We start from the raw sequence: 25,605 nt of genomic DNA on the forward strand, positions 1-25,605 counted from the left end.
ACATCCACACATAATGTCACAGCAGAAAAGGTCAGTCATCAGTCAAAAAGCTTTTACGATACCAATCTACATCTGGCATTTTCTCGAGGGTGTTTACAGCACTGCTTGATTAAAAGATAAGGCAGCTGACGGCAAATTAATTGCTACAATTTTTTATCATTATTTATACAGCATGAATGCCAAAAATTTACTGCTGTTTAGTATGACTGTAAACCATTTGCTTTTGGACTCTTAGTCAAACAGGCCAACTAAAGATTTTTGCCATGAGGAAGAGCAGTTATTCTCTAAATGTCACATTTTTTAAAATGTTTGTTTCTGACATTTTTGAAGGCACTGTCTATAAAGCTGAGGCCCACATTTCAGATGAAAGTAGCTTTTAGTTGTTGGGGAAATAAAACTAAAAACCAGCACTGTTTTTATTTACTATTACACTGTAACCTTTACTCAATAAAGTTACAGTTTTATATAGTTGGGTTTTTTTTTTACTTTATAATTACTAAAAATGTTCAAAATATAAAAAGCACCATCTCTGACATGCAGTTACTGTTGACTTCTATCTGCTGTTTAGACTTGTGAAAATGAGTGTTGGATCTGTCAGGGAAAGTGGGAAGCTCAGAGTGATGCTGCTTGTCTTCGGGCAAAAAGAAATCACTGGTGTGACTCAATGTCTATCAGAGGATGGCTACATTGTGCCTAGTGAAGCACTTAGACTAATGCAGAAACGAGAGGGGAGTTGTTTTTGACATACGTAGGTGTTAAAACATATGAAAAAACTGACCAAAAAAATCATAATACACAACTGACGTCTTATGGTCTTTATTTGAGTCACATCTTTTAATTATAATTCTGAGGCTGAGGTAAGCTGCATTATAAATTGGCTCAGAATAGCTCCGTACAACAGGGAGGAGATAAGAACTCGCAGAGTCCCTTTGGAAGGGCTGGCACAGGACCTTATAAGTGTATGGTGTGGGGATTCTGAGCAGAGGTGAACCCATTTCTATCCAGCAAACATTATTAAGAACGTAAAACAGAATTTAAAACAGAATGAGTGAGGACAATGGGGAGGAAGAAAAAGTACTGTAATTAAAAGGCTGTTAACAAAGACAGGATAGATAGGTGGTACTGGGAGTAGAGTTGGACAGTGTGAACACTAAACCAAGATGGCGGCGCGTGAACAACGCGAGGCTCAGTGTCTCTCCAGAATCTGCTATTTAGCGTTTTTTTATCTACTTTTAACCGGATTATTCGTCCAGAATTGCTGTGCGTTGCTGACCTACAGCAGACAAGAGCTTCTGGACATCTGGACTCACAACTCCAACAGTTTTATCGCCGATCTCCGACTCATCCCAGAGATCTCCAGAACACCGGAGGCTGCCCACTCTCCCCGGCCGGGCGGAAGTGCACGCAGACGGCGCCGAGATCGTAAACAAAGGCGAGGTAGGCGCGGAGGGCTACGGGCTAAGCTAAAGCTAACACCACACCGGCTGCCTTTACCCAGTATTTTTCTCGCCAATGTCCGTTCTCTGGCAAACAAAATGGATGAGATACGGCTCTCCATCACTAACAACAGACGGATTATGGACTCAAATGTCATGTTTTTCACCGAAACATGGCTGAACAACAGCTGCCCGGACAATGCTATCGAGTTAGCAGGACGCCACACACACCGAGCCGACAGGCTAGCAGATGACTCCGGCAAGACCAGAGGTGGAGGTTTGTGCATTTATATTAACAATGCTTGGTGCATGAACTCCACTACTACTGAGAGTCACTGCTCACCTAATGCGGAGTTTTTAATGGTCAAATGCAGACCTTATTATCTCCCCAGAGAACTCACCTCTATCATACTCACTGCCGTGTATATCCCCCCCGACGCTAATGCTAGGTTGGCCATGAAAGAACTTTCTGCAGCCATTAACAAACACCAGAATAAACACCCCGAGGCTGCTTTTATTGTTGCTGGCGACTTCAACCACACCAACTTAAAGACAGTCCTCCCCAGATTCCACCAACATGTCTCCTGCCACACCAGAGGAGACAAGACTTTAGACCATGTGTATTCCAACCTGGCTGGAGCCTACAAAGCCACACCCCTCCCCCACATTGGACAATCGGACCATCTCTCCCTGTTCCTCACACCTCGGTATTCACCACTCATCCAACGTGTGAAACCTGCTGTGAGGACAATTAAAGTGTGGCCAGAGGGGACAGACGCAGTGCTCCAGGACAGATTTAAAAACACAGACTGGAATATGTTCACCCACACAGACCTGGACCAGTACGCCTCATCTGTACTAGATTACATCTCCAAAACCACAGACAGTGTCACCACCCAGAAACTGATCACCATGTACCCCAACCAGAAGCCTTGGATGAACCGGGATGTTCGTCTCCTCCTGAAGGCCCGCAACACTGCCTTTAGGTCAGGAGATGCACACGCCTTCAGTACAGCCAGGGCTAATCTAAAGAAGGGCATCAAAAAAGCCAAACACCATTACAAAAAGAAGGTAGAAGAACACTTCTCCAACTCCAACCCCCGACGCATGTGGCAAGGACTCCAGACCATCACAGACTACAGGACCACCAAACCCTCCCCCGCATCCTCTGATGTCTCCTTCCTCAACGAGCTCAACAACTTTTATGCTCGTTTTGAGCGAGGGAACCCCACAACCACAACCAAAGCAGACATGACGCCAGACCACCAACCTCTGACTCTCTCCCCCACCGATGTAGGAGCGGTGCTGAGCAGGATCAATGTCCACAAGGCTGCAGGCCCTGATGGCATCCCCGGGCGTGTTCTCAGAGCGTGTTCTGGGGAGCTTGCAGGAGTGCTCACAGACATATTCAATCTGTCCTTGGCCCACACTGTGGTACCGGCCTGCTTCAAATCCACCTCCATCGTCCCGATACCCAAAAACTCCAACCCATCTTGCCTCAATGATTACCGCCCAGTAGCACTCACCCCCATCATCACTAAGTGCTTAGAGCGACTGGTCCTAGCACACTTCAAATCCTGTCTCCCCCCCACCCTGGACCCCCACCAATTCGCATACCGCCAGAACAGGAGCACAGAGGATGCAGTCTCCATCGCACTGCACTCTGTCCTCTCACACCTGGACAACAACAACACCTATGCCAGAATGCTGTTTATAGACTTCAGTTCAGCATTCAATACAATCCACCCCTCACAACTCATCAGGAAACTGACAGACCTGGGCATCAGTTCCCTCATCTGCAAATGGTTACTGGACTTCCTGACCAACCGCCCCCAACACGTCCGGCTGGATAACCACTGCTCATCTACCATCACAATGAACACCGGTGTACCACAAGGCTGTGTGATGAGCCCTTTCCTCTACTCCCTCTTCACCCACGACTGCAGACCTGCTGATGGTTCCAACACCATCATTAAGTTTGCAGATGACACCACGGTGATTGGCCTCATCAGTGACAACGATGAGGCCGCCTACAGGGAGGAGGTGGATCGTCTGGCTGAGTGGTGCGACAGAAACAACCTGCTGCTTAACACTGAGAAGACCAAGGAGCTCATCGTGGACTACAGGAGGAATGCTGACCCACATCCACCCATCCACATTAAGGGGACGGCTGTGGAGCGTGTGAGCAGCTTCAAGTTCCTGGGAGTCCACATCTCCGAGGATCTCACCTGGACGACCAACTGCTCCAAGCTGGTCAAGAAGGCTCACCAGCGCCTCTTCTTCTTGAGGACTCTGAGGAAGAACCACCTGTCCTCAGACATCCTGGTGAACTTCTATCGCTGCACCATCGAGAGCATCCTGACCAACTGTATAACAGTCTGGTACGGGAACTGCTCTGCCTCGGACCGGAAGGCGTTGCAGAGGGTCGTGAAAACTGCCCAGCGCATCGCCGGAGCACCACTTCCTGCCATAAAAGACATCTACAGGAAGCGGTGTCTGAAAAGGGCTGGGAAAATCATCAAAGACCCCAGTCACCCATCACATGGACTCTTCACCCTCCTGCCCTCTGGGAGGCGCTACAGGAGCCTCCGGACTAAGACCACCAGGTACCGGAACAGCTTCTTCCCCACAGCTGTCAGACTCCTGAACTCTGCCTCCTGACATCTGACCCACGTTAAACTCATGGACTGAACATACACACACCCACAATGGACAACTGTACCCTCAAACACACAATAATAACATGGACTGAACCACCACTCACAACCACTAGCACTTTATATAGCCTCTGTAGAAACTATCTACACCCTCACTTATCTTAACTGCACTACTGTATAGCTCTGTGTAAATAATCATTCTGTACATTCGATAATCTTTAATCCTACAACTGTTTACAACTTGCATAGTTCCCATTTCTGTATAGCTGTATATCTCAGATTCTGTAAAGTTATTTATTTCATATTCTGTATAGTTTTTCATATTTATATCCTGTTCATATCCTGTACATAGCTTGTACTCACTACAGCCTGTACATACTTATAGTTATAGAATATTCACAACATACTTCATACCGTGTACATTATAACATACCATAATAGACCCATTTCTGTAATATACTCACATATCTATATTATTGCTAATATATATTGTAATATATCTATATCACTAAAGCACTTCTGGATGGATGCAAACTGCATTTCGTTGCCTTGTACCTGTGCATGTGCAATGACAATAAAGTTGAATTCTATTCTATTCTAAGAGTGACAAATGAGCAAGAAGTGGAGGAGGTGGATGACAATGTAGAGTAAAGTGTGTGAGAGGACTGAACACACCGGGAAATGGTTAGGAGAAAAGATAGTGGGATGAGAGAACTAGCATGAGTGCTTGATTTTAAAAAAAAAGTAATGAATATTCATAACAGGTTATCTGCCAACTCATAGATAAATGCAGAGCTCAGGTATAAGGTGATGTTGGAATGAGAAACACGTAAGAGTGAGCTGTAAAGCACTCAGCAGCAAAAATCACTTGTTTTCTTCCTACTGCCAGCGTTGTTTCAGCAAATTAGTGTTTAGCTAAGGCCCCAGTCACACAGGCTTAAAGGACAATCAGCAACCATCTGGAATAAAATGGTCATGAACGAAAATGTGCACGCTCTGACCAGTTGCCAAGTGATTGCTGGCATTGAAACATCAAATTGCTATAGCATCATTCACTCAAGCCTAAAGACTGGTCAGTGACGCCCCATGCAACTGCTATTTCCTAGGGAAAAGTATGTATTCTGCAACCGGTTGGCGAGTAGTTGCTGGTTGTTACAGATATAAAGCACTGCACTGAAAACCTTTGCAGTTCCTTAGTTTGCTAGCAAATTATTGCAGTGGCCAGTATTTTGCATGGTAGGGGCAAACTATTTAATTGAGTACCTGTATTACTAGCTAACATTTGATAGGTCATTAAAAAATGTACACTGTGGTTGTAGTGTATGTTTTCTTCTTTCTGTATATTTTCTATTTTATTGTATTCAGTAAAGTTCTTTGTCCCTATGTTTTAAAAAAGTCCTATACAAATAACAATTTATTATTGTATTATTATTTTGGTTTTTGACATTATTGACTGTAATTAACAATACTTGCAAGCATATAATTGATCTAGAAAAATGCAAAATCAAGCTAACAAGGATATAAACTACTAAAGGACTTGGTTAATGAATCACTCTGTTAAAAAGAAGTGTACCTTCAATGGATCATGCTGATGAAATGTGAGAATCCTCTTAGTTTTTACATGGGGAACTGGCCTTTTGTGGCATTTCATCAAATAACTGCTGAATTATTTCACATTCAGAAATGACACTTCAGTAATTTTCCTAGAGGAAAGGTCAAGAAATTACTAGATTACTGGATTCATTTTCCATGGAATATAAATGCTGGTACTAAATTTCATGGGAATGCATCAAACAATTATTTGAGTCTGGATTTAGTGAAATTGACATACACTACAAACAAATACACTTCCTAGAAACAGGGAGAATAAAAAATCCATTCTGCCCTTTCAGCACAGTGTCTCAGCATCCTAACGAGGCCTATAACCACAAACACTGTTTCACATCTCTGTGCCACTCAGCCCACTGCCTTTGCATTTCTTTTGTGGAGACATGTAACACATCTCAGCATATGCCAGCGTTATAGGCCATCTATTGTTTAAGTGTCTGCCATGGGAGAATGAGTCACTGGCTCAGCTGTGACACGATTCCTCCTGCTTTTTCATCCGGCCCACTGCCCCCAACCGTTGGTGTCACGACTGCTTCATCTAGCTTTTACAGCCAATTAAAAGTTCTTTTTTATGTGTTAATAGCATCAAGAAGGATCCTCAACAAGAGACTATTTTTATATACAGTTCTGTCTCAGTGTACTGGGTACTGGTGTGATGTTCTGTGCCATACGTACATACATACATACATACACAGGATTGATTCCCTGAGGATTTTCTTGAATAGAATTTGAACAGTAACGTATGAACAAAACTCGTTAATGTTAACTTGTTAAGTATCATTTCTTTCTGAATTTGTAGCACTATCATTTGTATTTCTTATTGAGTCTAATTCCTGTCAACAAAATACTGCTTTTAGCATGGAATAGCTCGACCCTTCAGTGGACTGAAAATAACTGCTGACACATTGTCCAAACTCAATATCTGTTCCCAAATTATGCAAATTGGCTTAATTCAGTCTTAAGATTTGCTGCAGATTTGCTTGTTTGGTTTACTTTTACCACCTTCATCGGCATCATCTGTAGTAGAAGCAGGCTGTTGGAGCTAAGTATTGAGGCCTAAAAGAGAGTGAAAACAGGAGTTTATAGTGGAATCTCTGGGTGCTCAGCATGAGTACGGTTATTTATGGGAATTTATTTGTGTAAGAGAGAAACTCAATTCAAGACAATTAATCTGTTTCCTTTTTACCACAGACTTGCTTCAGCTACACTGCCCTCTGTTAGCAGGCTATTATTAAGAAACCCCGAATTTTTCTGCAGGTCTTAAGTCAATATGCTGCAGCCTATGAGTAATTTCTTGCAGACACCCCAAAGAAATAAAGACCTATATAAGCTTACTGTGTCACAATAAGCAGGTTCTAGTGGTGACTGCTGGACAAGCGGAGTTGGTAGCGCAGGTGTTCCAGCCAACCAAGCAGCTAACTCCCCACCACCACCACCCAAACCCCATTCACATGCAGAGTAGAGAGCAATGGAGGAATTTTACATGGCTGAATGCAGTACAGTATGTTATCGCTTGAAGTGAGAAAGTAGGTCATCAGCCTTGCACAGAGCAATGGAGCTTTGCTGCTTTGCTCTGCAGAGTAGGATGCTGGCTGCACTCTGAATGTATACCCAGTGTTAAATCGCACCAATGAAAGCAGAGTGAATATAAGAAGAGAACAGATGTATATCATTTAAAGAGGATCAGGGTGGAAGCTTCTTCTGATACAAACAAATTCACAGCACATGGAGAACATGAGACAAAAAAAACAAACAACCAATGGCTGCTATAACATGATATGCAAATGTATGCAGTGCAATCAATCAATGGTGCCTGAGGAAGTGTGCTGAGCTTATAAGTGTATAGCAGACACCCACTTCATTACTGTCTCCTTATAACAGAAGCACTTCTTCACTTTTAATCCTTTTAGAACACAATGCATGCTTCAGCACCTTTAACATCCTGTTTTAAATTAATGCCTGTAAGCAGCTGGGAGGTGTCTCCAGTACTGTTCTTGATTGTTTCACACATTTCTGTGGTGACAACCTTCTCAGTCACCACTGACAAAACATCAAACTAGGGCCTAATTAGGAAAGACAATACATGCCCTTCTTTTTCTAATCTACTTCTTTTTACATGTTCCTCCCATAACAATGTAAACCACAAGGAACATGCATAATAATGCACTCTTAAAAGCAAATGACCCAGCAATTCTTGACAATTTAAGGAGGTGACTTTATTGTATCAAGTACTGGATTTTTCAAAGCCTATTACATCCCGGCAATTTAAAGTCTCAAGTAATAGTTCTCCATTTCCAGCACAGAGGTCTATCTGCCAACATTAGACCATTTGTGGGTGTTTTTCACAGTAATATGACTTTTCAGGATGAGGTTATGAATGTAGCTCTGTCCTGTTTTTTTACACCTGCAATATATCAGAAAATTATTTCTTTCAACCAACCAGTAACATATATATATATATATATATATATATCACTGCATGTTCTGCATGCAGAAAAGAAAATGCACTTGAGAAACCAAGTCAGAGCACTGCACCTAGTCCTTTTAACTTTTTATGGGGTAGCACACTAACATTTGCTATTAAATAACTCCCTGTAGAGTTCTCGTTTCAGCTATTTGTCAGTCCATTAAGACCTTGTTTTGGGTCATCTATTTAAATGGAAAAATCAGCTTATCTTACCGTAGCTTATGTTTTGAATTACATAGAGATAATAGATTCTGTGACAGACTTTAAATCCCATCTTGAGGCCAATTTCTAGGGAAAGATATTTGTTTCTTATCTATGGATACATAAATTGGAATATTATTTCAGTAAGGACTGATTAATAACAACACATACGTAACTGTCTTTATGTTTTGTGTGTGTGGAAGAAAGAAATATCTGTCATATCATTTTAAGTCACCAAATATAAGTATTAGTCTTAAAAAACCCTTTTTTGGGCAGGCTCTACAAAATACAGTGTAAAATTTTCCAAAAATGGAATGAATGATTTCGATCTGATCCATTGCCTTGTTTCTGCATCTATTCATTTATTTCATTTCCACATTACAACGGTTTTCAGTTCATTTAATTTAATTGTATTATCACTACTCCGATCATCTTCATGAGAGCCAGTCAGCATTTCTCAATTCTTGATCCCTGTTTTTCAACACATTGTTCTGCCTTTCAGACCAGCATTCATGCCACACTACTCCTCCTCATCCCATCTCCTCCCCTGTCCAGAGAATCTCTTTCAAGGCCTCAATCAGCCATCTGCTAACTCTGCTCTAGTACCAGAATCTAGACTCCGGGGTCCCGTCCTATTTCTTACCTTCGCTTGGGAAACTTTTCTAATATGACATTTCATCAGAGTACTTGCAAAGTACTCCTGTGTATCATTAAGTATTGTTCTTTAGGCTTTAGTACAAAGAGTGGTATGAGTGATAATTTAACAGTAAGTTTTGAGACAACAACCCCCCCTCCAAAAAAAAAAACATCTACACATTGTCATTTATTGTTAACAGTCATATCTCAAGGCTAAATTCATTTACATTTACATTTCTCTATTCTTGGTCATTTCTGATGATGAGCCACAAACATCAGCCCTTTAATACATCATATATAACTCTGCAGGCTGGAGTGAATAAGAATGAGCTACTAAGACAGTTTGATATGGAAACAGTTGGAGGGCTTTAGACTTGGGTAGCTTCCTGACACTGATCTGGTCATTATGTAAATCCTTGGCAGAGAGAAAAGTTTTCTCCAATGTAGTTTAAACTGACACTCAACCATATATCTGACCAAGAACAATACGTATAAAACACAACGTTTGTAGCAAAGAGAAGGCTGTTTCCTTTGCTCTCGAATCAATCTGCTGCACCCGGAAAGTGATTGCTCATATAACAAACCACCACAACTGGTATTAGGCAGTCTGCTTACTCTACCATCTCCCTATGTTTCTGCAGACCATTATGTTAGCTTATACTCTTTAGTTAGACACACACATCAGCAATCAAATGAGGCATCTGGAGGTAAACTGTTCTACTATTTGAGGGACCATAAAATCATGCAGTATTCTCTTGTTACACCAGATTGCTGGGATACGTAAGGACACACAGTACAGTTTTAGTGCCCTGACACTCTCATGAAACCTTTTAAAAGGCAAGAAAACTCTGACAATGCAACCCCCCCCACACACAAAAACCCCTCTGTTGCATATAAAGATGCTATGATATCTAGATTAAAAGATGATGAAAGGTAGCTGGAGTGCAATAGAAATGGTGAGAATGTGTGAGCCACACAGCTTTACCACTTCATGTCCAGTCATGCTGCATATTATTATCATTATGTATAAAAACAGACTGTACACACCTGACAGCTCATTTCCGACTTAAATCAGAATATTTTTTCACATTGCGATGTGCCTGTAAGATGCTTATGTTGCAGCAGCTGTTTCGTTACTGTTGACCCAATGCCTGAGAGAAATGAGACAGAGTACCGGCTCCGCCTGGAAAACACATCTAAATGTCGGCCCTGGCAGAGTTGCCCGTGGAATGATGGGTTGCCTTGCTTGTGCTGGCATTCGATTAGTTGCCATGGTTACGACACTACAGTCTCCTCCCCAAAACAAAATCTTGAACAACAAATTCACGTGTCTTCATGTTCTGAAAGTAGAAAAGATCTTTTTCCAACAGTAGAAAAATATTTGTTTAAGCGAAGGCTGACTGGGTCACAGATTCATAGCACAAACAAGGCAACAGCAGGGACTTTTCTCATTTAAGTGAACTTTTAAAATGCCTATCAGTTTAACTGCCTATGCATACAACATACAACAATTATGTCGACATATGTAAAAAACAAACAAAAGAGAAAAATAAAGTGTGGTATAATGGCACATGTTTTCAGGACCTCAGTATTGATAATCATTGATGAACAGTGATCTGGCCTGTTGAGAATGGAGGTGTGATGCATGTGTGGATGTATACCAATGATTGATCCCACTTTACTTCAATCAAAACATCAAGAGTTAACGACAACTCAACAAAACATCACACATCTTAACAGACCTGTTTGCTGTTAAAATAACATCTATAGCTAAACCTCTGTGTCTTTCACAGAGTGGTTGTAGTTCAAGTTTCGAGTATAGTTCATTTAAATAGCTTGTTAATAGCATTCGGATCTTTTGCAGTCTGACCCCTTCACTGCATAGTAATGAATAACTGCCAAATTAATGGCCCATTAATTTAGACTTGAGCCAAGAAAAATTAGGTCTCTGCCTTCTTCTCTCTCCCCACATCATCTAGTTGATGTCAGTGTGTCATCTTACACAGTAATATTATTAAGTGTAAGACAAAGTATCTTGTTTCAGACCAGCTGTGGACATCTTAATCAGTGAGCGACAATGCTGGAGTTACTATTGTCCAGCATAATGTAAACTTTCTGTTTATTATTCGTAGTAGCATTCTGTGGACAGAAATTTCACTTTACAAACAAGCATAAACATTTATGTCACTCGCCATCACTCGCCATCATCAGCTAAACAGAAACAGCTATGAGGCGATCTTAATTAATAGTGCATTTCAAATCATCTCGTTAACTTCACACTGTTATACATTCTTGCCCAGTGTATGCAACAATTTGTAAGACTTGACTGAGGAATGTTAATGGCATGAAGTAATGTGATCACAGATGAACTGTACAAAGTAATGATTTTTTTTTTTATTCGATTGTTTGTGAGTGTATCTGGTGTCTTAACCCAGCATCACAGCAAAACGTGTAATAGACCCGCTGGTCCACCGTGTCCAATTCATGCTTTGCCTCTCCAAAATGTGACATACATGCAGAAGTTAAATTACTGCATGCTGAAACTGCATTACCAGCAGGGAGAGATAATATATTTAAAGCCACAAAGTTGGTAGTGAGCAAAAAACCTATGAAATACATTCCAGGTCCTGAATCGCTGGAAACGATTAGGTGACTATCGTGTATATACATGTAAATGTATGCAAATTCTGCATGCGTGTCTGTTTCAACATTTAAGGAGAAGCAAAGCGTGAAATGGACACGGTGGACCGGCGTGATATTGGGTTGGGTGTTACATTACTATCAGTATCTGTCCAAAACTGATTCACTTGCCGGGGACCTAACGAATATTCACTTTTTTAGCTCTATTTCTGGCCTCCACCAGTTCCTTCACCGTGTAATTTCAATATCTGACCCTTTAGCTGTTTACTCTTACACCCAACTAACTTGCTAGCTAATGCTGATGTGACAAGCCCTGTTGTGTGATGTTGTTCTTGCCAAACTAAAACCTCTACATACTGTACTTATATGCTATGTGCTCTGTGTGAGTACAATATCAATAACTGTACAGTTGAATGGAGTAAGTTTACAAAAAGTGTAGTGTAAAAAAATACCAGTGTTTCAAAATGGTCTTGAAAAAGGTTGGAATCATGCCTATAAAAGACATGAAGGAAGCAACAATCTTTAGTAGAAGAAAAATTTGATAATCCGAAGAACTGTATAATAATATTGCTTCTATATCTAAATATTTACTATTAGCTGAGTGGGGGAGGACTTTTTTTAGAACTATTTCTGTAGCAAAAGTAGCAATGAGACATTACGAAAACCCTGTCACTACACACGAAACAGTGTCGTCTACAAATGAAGGATGTCTGGAAAATTGTACATAAACTATCAAGAAAGGAAAATTCATTATTCTACAGAAAAATGTTCCCCATCAGTCTCATATGGATCAATATTTCTGCTGCAGTTCTTTAAGGCTGAGCTCAGTTTAAATACTTTCTATTCTGTCTTATCTCTAGTAATGCATCATATTTTAATAAATATGATTTGAAGTGGCTGTCCTGTGAGGACCACATAACTCTAAATAAAAAGCTGTTAATGAGAATCACAACAATTTCACTTCCCGGTCAAACAATAGTTAATAATGCTGAAGCGCTAATTCCGATTATGAGGACATAAAATCTGCTGCTAGTTGAGTTGATTTCAATAATTAAGGGAGAGTTAAAACAACCACTGAAATGTCAAAAAGCAGAAAAAACAAACCTTAGAAAATAAGCCAATGATGCCCCATGGTAGCAAAAGATATGTAGGTCAGGCACTGGTGAACTTAAAAGGATCTTAGTAAAAGTGACCTTCAATTTATCTGCTAATTGGAGGTATCAATGCCACGGGCTTTGTTTTGTCTTAGTATAAATTTTGCTTTTAATCACATGAAAAAAACTTTGTAAGTCAGTTCAAAAGTTTTGCAATGTTGCAGGAAAAGTATTTGCAGTTTTTTGTGTATTTTTGATAGTGAGATAAAGAAAAAAATAAGCATGAATCATGCAGCCTTACTTCGCAAAATCATTTCCATCTGTTACTTCTGCTAACTATTTTTAAAGATGGAAGGACCCCTTTACAACAGTAAAAACTGACTTGTTTTACATCTCAGTGATGGTAGCATTTTAATAGTATTTTGGTGCTTGCGGAAAGAAGAGGATACAAATGTATTAGGTATAAGATTAATTACAAATAAAACCATGGCAAAAACTCAAGGAGGAATGGACTGGTTCATCTTTGTGAGCTAATGTCACTGAGCTAAATCATTTTAATCTCATTCACTAAATATTCAATATAACATAATATAATACAATATAGATATCAGGGTCTCAGCTGCTTGTAGACAGTTTATTTGTCTTTACCTTGGAAAAGCACTAGGCTATAATGCTTCATTGTGGTTACTGTGCCTGTATTTCTACAGATCATACCTCAGTGCTACTCCTAAAATGCTATTATTACCTCGGAGTAGGAACAAGCTGTATATTACCTTCCTGAAGAGCAGTGCATCATCATAAACTCTACTGAGACGTTCCCTTTTCAGCTTCTGTATGATCTACACCCTAACTGTATTATTAATGAACATTTTCATTACTACACATAAATTGTATCAGCCCTCCAAGTGGGTTCTCTGTGATCCATGGAGGTTTGTTCCAAATGTTAACCTTTAAATTTACCTTTCTAGCTTAAGAGTATGTGAAAAGTTTAACCTATAAAGCTGCTCATTACAAAAAAAGACTTCCACTCGATGGTCGTTAAGTAACATCCCGAGGCAATAATTTGGGGTAAGCATTAATTTAACTGCATGACTTGTGTCAGGGGGGTAGCAATACGAGTGGCTAAATATGCTTCCCTGTCTGGCAGTTACCCAGACAGCTGACTGGGGGTACAAGTAGAACATGTGTCAAACAACAACAACAATCTCTGGCATTCAGTCTCCTGTGGATTTCTATTCCGGATTCTTTAAGTCTCTCCGTGTCAGTGCTCTGGCATCAACATTTATATGAATGAATATGGGGATGGTTTCTGATGGCTATTCCAGGAATCAGCTGGCAGACAGATCGATGGGTGAACTTTGATATAGAGCTCTAACTTGATGGACTCTACATCAGGCCCACTGATTGTAAATATTACTGAAGGTATTAAATTTAGACCGCTGCTGAGCAGACATTTTGCACACGAAAGCTACAGAGTTGATGCCCTCCAATTGGTAGAGTCCTAAGCCCTACAGCAGCTAATAAAATGGTTATCTGTGAAGAGCTTACACGCTCTGACTATATTCTTTAATATAAATGCATGCAGGCATATTTTGCTGTTGTTCAATATTCAAAATTTTAATTAGAATTTTAATTAAATTCTTTAAAGCCCCCTTTTTTTTACTCATGTTCCATATCTTTCCATAATTTTTGTCTCAAGTGTTGAGGCTGTGTAGTTAGAGTGTGTTATCCACTGCTCAGAATGTCAGTGGTCTGACCCCCAGCTCTCCTGGTGACCTTGGGCAAGATACTGAAACTCATATTGTCACTTATACATATGGTTGCTTTGAGATGTCACAAAGATTAAAAAAAATAATAATAATCATATGTGCAATGGCAGCCTTTTGTTGAAAATCTCTATATTGATCTTACATTTTTACGCTTTTTTTTGCTACTTTTTATGCAAGATATTGTTACAATGCTACCCGATGTGAGTCACTGCCACATGTGAACAGCACAGGTATTATTTATTAACCGTTTTACTCCACATATGTTCTAGCTGCCTGTCGTGTCTGTCACTGTCTATGTAGGTTGGACATTTGCGAGTTACGGACACAGTGATGGTTAACGTATCTCAGCTGTAGCTCTGAAACACAGAATTGTCTCTCACACTCCACTCGTATGCCTTTTATATTGTTGCAATGTCACTGTCATCACTGTCAATGTTGGCTTCTCTTCTAATGGGGACGCTTGGAACTGAGGCCTTGGTAACAAAGTTGGCTCATGTACACTGCATCTGTCTAACAGTTTATAATCAGTGTGTTTCATCTGTGTCTACAAGTTAAATCTGATCACAGTTATATTTCATGTGGCCCAGTGCCCTTTAAAGTGCTCTTACACCTTTTCCAACAGTGATTACTTTCTCGCCTATTTAGAGGTGGAGCAGAAACTCATCTCCAGGGGGAAAACCAATTTAAAAGATCTGCAGAGGCCCTGTTTCCCAAGCACTGCAGCTTCCATATAAGGCATACTTAGAGTCATATCAATAAAGTTAGTATACAACTATATTACCCAAAATATGATTTTTATAGTAAAGTTTTATATAATTACCTTCAGTTACGTCAGACCTACTGAAATGACATTACTTAGTTGAAAGCAGCTGCTTAACCTTTCAGTGGTTATTAAGGAAAGATGCAAAACAATCACGGGATCCACTCACAACAATCTGAAGACGTCTTACATTTTGGGTCTCTGTGATAAGCAGCTGTGTAAGATTCAATATTTTCTTTCAGTGTAGACTACAGATCAGTGGCCAAAATAAAATAAAATAAAGATGTTGTGGTGCACAATTTGTACAATGTCTAATATTTTCTATGTAAAATCGATTTTTGATATTTAAGGTTTGGATCTTCTCAGTCTGAATTATAAAAGAGAACTTTTAATATTTGAATTCAGGTTTCCCCTTTTTCCCCATGTGACAGCAGTTCCTTCATGTCGTGATTGCAAACCCTTGTTTTTCCAAGTATTCTGGACCTCAACTGTCTACATTATTTCTATCTCCCATCCTTTATCTCCTTCGCAGTCTCTAACTTAAGCTTTTTAAGTGTTCTTGCAAAAGGTCAAGGTCCTTCCACGTTGCATGCAGCACCTAAATAAGCTGTCTCTGGAGTCGAGTGTAAGATGATATAGACAGAATTGATATTAATGATTTCTGGTCATTCCACAAGACTTTGCTGCTTGCTGAGGCATGTTTGCACTCTTGCCCCACTGTATGAGAGGGGATGAGTGTAATATGAAAAGATGAGGAGTGAAAGCGATAAAAGAAGTTACCTAAATTATGGATGGGGCTGAAAATAGAAAACGTGATGGAAAAATGAATTATGGGCAAGGACCTGCTGTGTCATCTGCACCAAATAGAAGATGAAGACTGATAATGATTCAAATTTTGTATTTGTGTGCTGTGATAAAAAAGTAGGTTAAATTAATGTAGCTCTTCTCTAAAATGTTCATTCATTACAACTTTACAGTGTTTGCTGGGTATCAACCACAGGTATCACAAAGTCACCAGATAGATTCATCCCAATACTGGCAAGAGAAAATGTAGAACATTTGGTAAGAAACACAAAGGGTCAAGGGTTCTACCTTAATTCATTCTCCTCCTTAAATCCAGCAGCGGAAACCGTGGAGAATTTAAAATGTATTGACCTCTGCAGATACTACACAAATTGTGAGCTCGTTTTAAAATGAGCCACAAAAGAGGGATTTTCTTTAACTGAAAACGAGAGCTTTGCTCTAAATTCTGCTTTTCCAAACAATATCCGTTTTCCACACTAAGCTATAAACGTACACCCGTGGTTAAAACAGATTACTAACAGCTTTCATTATAATGCAGGGAATTACCTCTATAATAAAATGAAGTGGAGTTGTCACTTTTGGAACAACATCAACAATAACAGGAACTGTGGTATTATGGAGGAATTTATTGTAGAAATCACATAGCAAGCAGACTGCAACTCAGCTCGCTAAAATGTTGAGGAACTCTAAATGCATTTCAGAGAAAACATCATTTCTAGGGTTGTACAGTACTTGTTCTGTGGGATAACTGACAAATAATGTTGGACAGGAAAATTTGCTTTATTACTCTGCCACAAAATTGCACTATAGTGGTCTAGTAAATAATCACCCTTCCGTTTATCCACCTCTCTCACTTAATAAGCATGTCTGCTATTTCAAAGAATCATCAAAACAATTGTGGTGGTTTTTAATTTTACGTACCGTGCAGTGTGGATGAGCACCACAATATAAAGATTTAAATAGCTATTTAACATTTCAAGCATTTTCTCAGGCTGAGCAACAGCCCTGTGCTCTAAACACTGCACGGCTATTAAAATCGTTTTTCCTGTGGGTGTTCTGTTTGGTGAATCCAGCACCAAATCCTATTCCCACCACCATGGTAGGCAAGTTAGCAGTTAGCTACTGAATAAAGCCAAACATCTTGTAAGGCTTAGATATTATCATAATATGAACACACTGTTCCAGTCCTGGCCTCTCTGCATTTTGTTCCTTGTCCATTTTAGAATTCAGTTACGATTTTATCAACTGTTTTTAAGGCTTTTAATGGGCGGCTCCAAATTTGATCATCAACCTAATTTGTTTACATTCACACCTTTAGGTCTGATCTGCTGGCAAAGCTTTCTTACATATCCCAAGTCCACAGAAAATAAAATGACAGAGCCTTTGCAGTTGCTGCACCTCATTTGTGGAAATAGTTACCACTTGAAATAAAAAAAATACTCTCTTCATCCCTGCTTTTAAGTGTAGGCGCAAAACCTACCTTTATTCTCTGGCCTTCCAGCTGTATCTCTGCTTGTCCCCTGCTGTGGGTTTTTGTTGTTGCTCGTATGTGTAGTCTATGTTGTAACTCCTTGATCCCAGCTTTATACATTTATAAGGTTATCATATGTGAAAGCTGTGCATTTATCTGCTTGGATTCAAGTTCAGCTACCTTATAGTCACTAAGATGGATTTAAGTAAACTTAGTCAGCTTTTAAGTAAACAAGGAGAGAAAGATATTCATGTGATAGGCAGGAGGTTCACTGACCCTTTACTTAGTAAATGCTGGAGCAGGCAGAAGGGGCCCTAAATAAGAAGGCAATAACTGTTTAAAAACAAACAAACATGCCACCGGGAATAGCTTTATTCCACACTAATGCCTCAATTAGCTAACTTTTTTTTATTATTAACTTATACTATAAAGCCCACAAATCTCTGACTTGCAAAATACATATAAGAATGAAAGTCTTTAGGAGACGGATGTCAGATTTGGGCAGGCGACAACTGTCATAAACACACTGGTCTGAATATGAGTGGTATGCTCACTCCCACAGATACCGAATTTAACACTCTCACAGGGTGTCATAAACCACCATCCTGTCTCAGGAAACAGCCACAACACACTTCTCACTTTATCAAGCAAAGCAGACACATGGATGAACTGTCTCAGACATTATCTCATTCATAGGCCCAAAATCAAGCACGCACATACATGAAATCTGGAAGATCTGCTGTTCGACTGCTCATCGTGACTCGGAGTGAAACAGCCTCGTTAAGAAAAACTATTTGTTTGTTCAAAATACATTTTTACTTCTGAGCACAAAAAGCTGTCAGCTCACTACTAAATACATACATAAATAAATAGCATTTAAAAAATAAAACTAAAAACTAGAGATGGACCGATCCGATATTACGTATCGGTATCGGTCCGATACTGACCTAAATTACTGGATCGGATATCGGAGAAAAATAAAAAATGTAATCCGATCCATTAAATATCACGAAAGCACCTCACAAAACTTGCAACACGCCGTAACTCGCCTCAGAACGTTAGCACGTCGGAGCAGTATGCATCACGTGATAGAGCGGCTGTGGCATGCGGGACCTGTCGGTGGTCTGGATAGCATGTGGAGCTTCGCTAGCAACCTGGCATTTCATCTCCGACAAAGTTATCCCGAGAGAAGTAAAGCAAGTGTGTAAGTCCATCTCTGAATGTTTGTAAAGCATTCCCACGTTAAGCTTAACAAGCGATATATGGAGCGACTGCCTCTCGCTCTCCGGCTGCTACTTCAATCATGAAACTGCTTAATGATCAGCTGATCGGCTTTTCTGTCGTGAGTCCGTCTCTCTTCTTTGTTTTTGGCCCACTTTGCACCAGAAAGAGGAAACCAGCGGCTGAACAACAGCAGAACGTTTAAGCTTGATAAGCTGTTGTTAGAATTTATTTAATATTACTTTCTACTCGAGGATCTTTTTCTACGTAGCTGACGCTGGTAACTGTGCAGGGGCGGATCTAGCAAAGTTTAGCCAGGGGGGCCGTTAGGGAATGAACAGGGAAAAGGGGGCACAAAGACATACTTTTCTTTCTTATTCTCATTTAAAATGTCGAGCTTTTAATAAATAATTATCTGACACCCAAAGTTTTAATTTGATGTAAAAGGAATAGAAGTCAATTACTGTATATAGTGACTATTAAGTCTAATATATATACCCTAGTAAGCTATAGTACATTTTACTTTGAGTAGGTACCATCTCTGAAGTCTGCAATTTTGTTGAAGAAAGATGTTGAATCTATTTAATATTTCTTGAAAAATAATTGATTTCTGTGCATTTTTTTTCACACTGCATCAAATTAAGGTTGATTACGTCGATTAAGCATCATGAGGTGGCGTGTGAGGGGTGGTTCCCTATTTTTTATTTATTTATTTTTGTTGTTGCTGGGAGTTGGAACCCTATTAGTTAGGTTGCTTAATATTTACGCTAAGTACTCTTTAAAATGCCAGAATAGGGAGGATGGTGTAGGTTTAAGTTTATTAGATTGATCAGTATTGCTGAACTATGAAATATTTTTTTGTATACAGGTATAACAGAATAGCTTTAGTGTAGTTGTTGTTTTAAACTTGAGTATGAACTTGCAGACTTGCAAAATGCAGCAAGATATTTTAAAAAACAGTTTTGTTGATTAAAAAACACTATATCGGATTCATATCGGTATCGGCAGATATCCAAATTTATGATATCGGTATCGGTATCGGACATAAAAAAGTGGTATCGTGCCATCTCTACTAAAAACCAACTACAGTATATTACATTTTTAAAAATGTGGATTTTTTTTGTTTTCTTTAAGCAGAAAAACTCACCAATAGTCACTGCCTGGTGCAAAATCTACATCAAAGTAGAAACTGCATCCTAAGCGTGACTGTAGGAAGGATTCATTTCTTGCTACATCAGCACATACAGTAAAACTCGCAGGGATTTAATGAGGACTTAGTGGTGTTCGTCAGAGACATGACTAACAGTACTAAGTATATTCTTTGAACATGTGTGTAATTGTAAAGTTGTCATCTCCGGATGGGCAGCCTCACCCAGAGCTATTCTCTCCATCATGAGAATTGAGTAATGTCTGTGAAGAACTATTATTACTGTCTCCTGAGGGAGGGAATTAGAGATAAGCTGCAGTGGGTTCTGATTTCAACGAGGTTCAAGGGAACAAAGACGGTTAAAAATAGTCTCACATTTTTGGGTGAAAATAGGGAAACAGAATCTGCCTATTAAAGTAGGAAGTATCTTGCATATTAAAGTCAGCACTCATAAATCACTAATGACTAATAACGGTGTAGTTTCTGATGGTGATGATGTTTCCTTCTCATTTTTCAAAATCTTCTCACAGTCTCTTGTCCGTTTACAGTTTCAGTTTAACTTGCTCCCTAATCCTTTTAATAGCATTTCAGATGTGTTACTATATTTTACCAGCAGCAATGGGTGCTTGTCTGCCTTCATTTAACCTTGGATTTTCACTCTCAATCTACAGAGCCAATCAGTTACTCTCAAAATTACTTTGAAAAGTCATGGAAATAAATTGTTTACTATTCTCAAGTATTACACATTCTTTTAAATAGCTTTAAATAGTTAAAAAAAAGCATGAGGCCAACTCTCCATAACATTTCTGATAAGAGATATAAGAGAAATGTTTCAGTGTTTATCAGTACTGAAATGACAATTCGAAAGGGTATACATGTGACGAAGTGATGACCTTGCTTCACGAGAAGCCGTCTTATACATTTATGTAACATTGGTTTTTATTCCCAGTTCCTGCTCATATAAAGACATTCCATCTACTTACTCAATACAGAGAGGGCATGGTGCAACATGGTGAAATAAGTGTTTTCTCACCCTTAAAACCCATGAAAACTGATATGAGAAGAGTTTTCTATGGACTTTATAGTCTTTTAAGCTTCTTACTTTACGGCTCATTCTCAGGCCATCAAGTAAAAGGACATTTGTTAGTTGTGTTTTGAAACATGAGAGTTTGAATGCAACATGGCTGTTTGTGCCAGACAAGCTGATCTGAGAACAGAAACTGCTGATCTACTAGGATTTTCACACTCGCTACAACCATTGCATGCAGAACAGCATCTCTGACTGCACAATATGTCACATCTTGAAGCAGATGAGCAACAGCAGTACACACTGCACCAGGTGCCACTCTCTCAGGAAACTGAGGTTACAGTTTGCGCAGGTCACTAAAACCCAACAATAGAAAAGCAAAGCAAAATAGAAAAAGTCGCGGTGGTGTCAAATGTCAGGACAGCCTACATGAGAATTTTTGCTGACAATGTCAGTACAGTGCACCTATCTTCTGATAACTACTTCCACCAGGACAACATACCATGTCACAAAAGCTTAAATTGTCTCAAACTGGTTTCTTGAACATGAGAGTGAGTACTGTACTAAAATGGGCCGCCAACAAATCTGCAGCAGTGAGTGATGCTATCATGTCACTATGGATCAAAATCTCTGAGGAACGTTTCCAACACTGTTAAATTTATGCCACAAAGCACTAAAGCTAAACTGAGTTCAACCTGGTACTAGCAAGGTGTATCTAGAAAAGTGTCAGGTGAGTGTACATAATTGTTTAGTTGGTTGGGAATTTTATTTCATGAACAGTATTTTTGGAATTAAGATACTCAGTTTGCAAAGAACAGCTGCCCCGTTCCCCTGACAGTTTGGTACTCACTCCTTCATGCTTCAGTGATTTCTATCAAGTGACTCATCTTCTCTTTGCCAAAAGAAGATGATTTTTTTTCTAAACACAAATTGGACAAATACAACCATTAGGTTTACTGCAATATGCGCTCAGTCAAGAAATCAAAAAGCAGTAAGCTCCTGCCTGTTCTCAGTGCTTTCAGTACCGGTAAATTGCCACTCAAGAATATTTTTATTATTTTAACTTAGTGATGCTGCTGACATCCTGAGGAACTGATATCAAGACAGACGATAAAAGACGTGTAGAATTACAAAACAGTGATTATATGGTCAACTGAGGATTCCTTGTCAAATCATGAGGTACCAAACAAGGAATGCTGTTCAAAATGCTTGATCTCATCATGAAAAAAAAAATTCACTCAGCATCCACAAAAGTAACATCAATTAAAAGGGTTTAACAGTGTTTTTAATTTAAAATTAAACTGGAAAGATACCCTTTTTTAAACTGAAAAGTGTCATAGTTTGTATTTAGTGATTTAGTTAATTACCGTAATTGTCGGGCTATAAGCCGCTACTTTTTGCACAAGCTTTGAACCCTGCGGCTTTTAGTCAGGTGCGGCTTTTCTATGGATTGTCCATGATTTTTGTCATATCGTAAGACGATTTGTTTTGTTTGTTCCGCTGTTGTACGGCACTACGTTGCCTGGAGGAAGGGCATGTGATCAGACACACAGTATCGGGGTTCAAGAGTGGTATGTTGGTCACATGTCCATCCGCCAGGCAACATAGTGCCGTACAAGTAGCGCGAAAAACAAACTTCAAAGTAGCGCTATGCGTTCAGCGGGAGGCGTGGATGACGAGCGGCGATAAACTTGCGAAAAGCAAGTTATGCTCAACTCCACCGGTGGAATCTGACAGCGTGGAAAAGTGTGAAAACATCCATGATCACCAACGGATTTCGAAGGGCTGGACTGCTGCATGATGGAGAGGACACCGCCACGGCCCTTCAGAGGGTGTTCGACTCTGACACTGACAACGAGGATTTGTTTGGTTTTGAAAGTGACAACGAAGGAAAGGAGGTGAGAGTGGATGACGAAGCCATCCTGAGCCTGTTCGTATCCGACACTGGAGAAGAGGACTTTGGTGGTTTTAGTGCGCAGGAAGATGGTGGTGAATGACTGACTTTTCTTCTTGTGCGGCTAATATTCAGGTGCGCTTTGTAGTCCGGGAAATACGGTAATTTTTAAATTTTTACTAATTACTAATCTCTGCACTCCACTCCGTTTCACTTCCTTCGTTGGTCAGTTCTTCTTCTTTTCTAATTGTCTGCCTCACCCTTCTAAATATCACGGATGTTGATGCTGTCTTGCCTAACGTTACAAAATTCACATGCTAAGATCTCTGAAGCCAACAAAGTGTGTGTTTCATTTCGTTGCCTTAATCTTGAAAACTAGAACGATCTTCTCAAGGTCAATCCAAATTTCTTCTATGAAATTTTAGGTGTAAAAAAATATATCTAATCATACATTTGCATACAACTGTGTAATAAGTAGCACGTGAAATTTTGAGTTAAGGTATCTCACAAAACATAGTTGCAGCCACATTTGTGCCATTTGAAGAAATTCCCTCAAGCCCCTTGACAGCGGGAAGCCACTCAGCTACAAAGAAATAGTCCCAAACACAGCCCCCTGTGCTTTTATCAAAATCTTTGTGACATAATTCCTCTGGACACCTTGTAAAATATTTATGCTGTTGAAAGGCCAAATGTGTTGTTTACTTACACATCAATCTGATTCTTCTATCTGTTATGCTTGAGCCAGGAAAACAAGTCTATGGACAAATTGGACCAAGAAGATACTTGAAGAAGAAGATACTTCATATTGTGAGAAAGCACAATCCAGCCACTGGTACTAAGAGAACGGGCAAACGTCCAAAAACATGTCCACCATCTCATGGATTACTGCCTGGCTGACAGATATGCCTCAGTATATGAGGCTGGGCACTGGTCTGTCCGATTTGGTGATGTGCAGTACAGGAGCTCCACAGGGGACTTTTCTGTCTCTATTCCTGTTCGCTTGTACACCTCAGGCCTTCAGTACAAGTCAGTGTCACAGCACTTACAGAAATACTTTTAATGTGTTGGAAGAGTAAAAATACCTGAGCATCCACACTGACAACAAACTGGAGTGGAAGAAAAACACACAGGCCGTATATGAGAATAGGATGGGCAGGCTCTATTTCCTAAGGAATTTGATACCCTTCAATGTCTGCAGCAAAATGATGGAGACTTTCTAGCACTACAGTTGTGGCGAACGGAGTGTATTGCTATGGCTTGCTGGTAAGCAGCGATGGAGCTGGTGACACCATAAGACTGAATAAACTGACTAGGACGGCCTGCTTTGTGATGTTTCTTTTTTCATTTCTTTTTTTGTTGCCATGATGCCAGGTCTCTCTTGGAAATGAGATTTTTAATCTCAATGAGATTTTTACCTGGATAAATAAATAAAGGATTAAAAATAAATAAAGGATTAAAAAATATCATTTTCTTTATGAAGCTATGGTAGAGAGGAGGTCGCTGAACAAACTGTTATCCATCATGGATAATCCTGAACACCCTCTGCACCACTTAATAGGCAGGCAGAAGCAGTCCTTCCGTCTCTAATAGACTGCCACAAGTACAGAAATAGAAAATCTTTCATACCTCCTCTAATCACTTTCTATAATACAATACTCTGTGTGTCTATTGCTCTATTGCTCCATACCACAGTCTTTTGATTTTACTGAGGGGGGGACAGAGGATCTCCTTAGTAAAACATGCACTTGATGGTGACTTATGCTATTGACCTGAAGTTGGCCTCTAGTGTTGTTAGCGTCCTGCTGATCTTGTACAGTTCCAGGCATTCCAGGATCCACGTGTGGGGCATTGAGTCAAAGGCTTTCGTATAATCAATCCAGGCGGTGCACAGGTGATTCAAAGATATAAATAAATATCACTGACCGGTGCTGTGAGCAAACAGAAGTCTGCAAATGGCTTGCTTGAGATGTCAGACAAGGTGAAGCCAGTCATCAAATTACAACAGACTAAATAAAAAATCATCAAGATATGATAAGTTTAAGCAAAAGAAGTGTTTAAAAAGTAGAACGTGTCTAGATTAAGAGCAGATGTTTGTATTTAATGAGAGCTGAGCTGCTCTTGACACAGAAAACACTGCTGTCTTTTGACAGAAGTTACCATATTTGGAGGACAGGTTGCATTACTAATTTATCAGCTAATGTCAGGAACCTTGGTTAGCAAGCTGCATCCATAAACCATAGGGGGGCACCAGCTACCTATACCTGCTAATTAGTGCTTAGCAACAGACTAATATAACACTAGTATTTCAATCACCAAAACTGAAGCACAAACATCTACGCAAGTGGCAGAGAGGTCCAGTTCAGTGAGTCCTATTACCCGAGGTAAGACCTTGAAGACACCAGCTGCCTGCATCCAGACATCTGTCTATCCAAGTGACCGCTCCCCCAACTTCCGAACTATTGGGTTGTTGTTGTTTTTTTTTAATCATCCCTGCAAACAAAGCAGGCCTGCACATTTTACCAGTAACAAAAATACATGATCCACCAGCACAACACAAATCAAAATAAGTACTGAGTACTATGTACTCCTAAAAGTCAGCCTGAAGACAAGCCTTCATGTGCCGATCACAGCTATTCCCTGCACTGTGCATTTGAAGTTTCCTGAGTATAGTCTGGAGGAGTAACACTACATTAAAAGTCAGATATTCAACAGATAACAGACAAATATCAAACAAAAATCAAACGTCTGACGCGGTAGAATGTGAGAAGCTCAT

At 39.8% G+C, this 25,605-nt stretch overlaps 1 protein-coding gene and 1 long non-coding RNA gene across 2 annotated transcripts in view; one reads left to right on the top strand and one right to left on the bottom strand.

The window, feature by feature from the left end:
* LOC120715181 (guanine nucleotide-binding protein G(i) subunit alpha-2) overlaps nucleotides 1–25,605 on the bottom strand; it is a 51,259-nt gene that overhangs the window by 22,581 nt on the left and 3,073 nt on the right. The window lies entirely within an intron of this gene.
* LOC120715223 lies at nucleotides 5,348–24,797 on the top strand. Its single transcript, XR_005691574.1, has 3 exons — nucleotides 5,348–5,358; nucleotides 8,066–8,071; nucleotides 24,619–24,797. It is a non-coding gene; the product is annotated as an uncharacterized LOC120715223 (long non-coding RNA).

This window comes from Simochromis diagramma, unplaced genomic scaffold (assembly GCF_900408965.1).
Source record: "Simochromis diagramma unplaced genomic scaffold, fSimDia1.1 OVJJ01000320.1, whole genome shotgun sequence".
Lineage (NCBI taxonomy): Eukaryota > Metazoa > Chordata > Actinopteri > Cichliformes > Cichlidae > Simochromis > Simochromis diagramma.